This window comes from Macaca fascicularis, chromosome 18, assembly GCF_037993035.2.
Source record: "Macaca fascicularis isolate 582-1 chromosome 18, T2T-MFA8v1.1".
NCBI lineage: Eukaryota > Metazoa > Chordata > Mammalia > Primates > Cercopithecidae > Macaca > Macaca fascicularis.
The window spans coordinates 15,415,833-15,417,481 of record NC_088392.1 but is presented as its reverse complement, the minus strand read 5'-3'; the positions used below and the strand labels follow the sequence as shown (position 1 = coordinate 15,417,481).

The following is a 1,649-nucleotide window of genomic DNA, read 5'->3' as shown; positions in this document are numbered from 1 at the left end:
AAAAATAACATTTTACAAGATCGATTTTTTAATTGATAATCGTGTTTTAGGAGCATTATTTGTGGAAGTTTATAAAGCTCCCTTTTGGAAAATGCATAGGTGGTTAATTCATGGCCTCACCCCTCAAAAAGAAGCTCAAAACCTGGTGATCACACAGAGAAGATAGAAATAACTTAAATCCACAGAGATTAAAAACAAAATCTGAGGTGGAGATTAAACTCACAGGATATAGTGTGGATACAGAACTAATTGGACCAGTTTGAAACTGACATGTGATTATTTTGAATGTTTGGTTGCTTGTTTTCTATCTTAGAATTCATATTTTTCTGTTGGTTTTTTGTTTAATAGTGAGTTGCTTACCTCTGAGTAGATGGGAATTGGAGGGTCCATTTGAATTTTCTCAGAGGCCCATTTTGATGTCTGAAGAAAGAATGGGAAGTTTGTATTTCCTTTTAAATGGATGGAATGTGCACATGTGAAAACACAGAATGTTTGTGCATCACCTGAGGTATCTTAGCATCAAATTGTACTGGATTGAACAAGACTACTGCCCCCATCACCTGACAAAATATCAGATAATGTCTATTTTAGTACTAGATTGTATTTTCCTTCACCAGCTAAGAGATTAAAGTGATGAGGATTTCACTATAATAGTTAAGTTTATGTCAGCATTTCAATTATAATCCTATACCGTTAATGTTTATGACTAGTCATAAAATGTCCTTTCCTGAGGGAGAAAAAGAAGAACAACCTGTCTTATAAGGTCCCAGAAACAGGGGAACTATTTTTAAAAACTGATTTTCAAAAGTTGGTTATTTTAGTCACCTTTAAAATAATGTTTTAAGGACACTTTCTATTCAAGAATCTCCAAAAGGGATTGGCTTAATATTCACTGAACCTTAGCTGTAGAATAATCACTTAAACATGGGTTTATTGCCAATGTCAATATTCTTTAATTTTTACAATAATTAAAGTTTAAAGTCCGATTTCAAAGATATTCTGTGTAATTACGCTGGGATTGATCATTTTAATATATTTTTTAAAATCTTCTGAATATAAAAGAAACTGAGGAAAACATCCAACATCTAATTCCTTAATGTTATATTTCAACTATCTGTATTATAGATAACAAGTTTCCTAATATTAATTTTCTGCATACATTTTATTATCATTACTTAAATTACTAAAAATAGATAGTGTGTAACACAGACTTTTACCTTGTCCAAAAAATGGTCTGGACTTTGCCTTTGACTTCTGGAAGGCAATCTGCAGTCCCTTGGAACATCATGCCCGATAGGAGCATCTTTATTTCTCTGGGTGCCTTGAGCCAGCCACATAGATAGCAACAATGTTAGAGTGAGGGATCTGAACCACACCAACAATATGATACAGGTTAGAGGCTCTGGTATAAGATCCCATGATATAAATTGACCTCTAGAGAAGCTGAAGCTGGAGAGAAACCATGTGGGCAATCACTCACACCTATGTGATGAGGCACCAATAAAATCTTCAGACGACAAGTCCCTGGTGAGCTTCCCTGGTTAGCAATACAAAGAGTGTCTGTATAATCACACAGCAAAATGACAACTGAAAGCTCTCCATTTGATATGCTTCAGGACTCTGCCCATGTGTCTTTTCTCCTGGCTGAT

At 34.6% G+C, this 1,649-nt stretch overlaps 1 pseudogene; it reads left to right on the top strand.

Moving 5' to 3' along the window:
- Positions 1-416: 416 nt before the first annotated feature.
- On the top strand, positions 417-529 carry LOC123570116 (U6atac minor spliceosomal RNA; annotated as a pseudogene).
- The last annotated feature ends 1,120 nt before the right edge of the window (positions 530-1,649 follow it).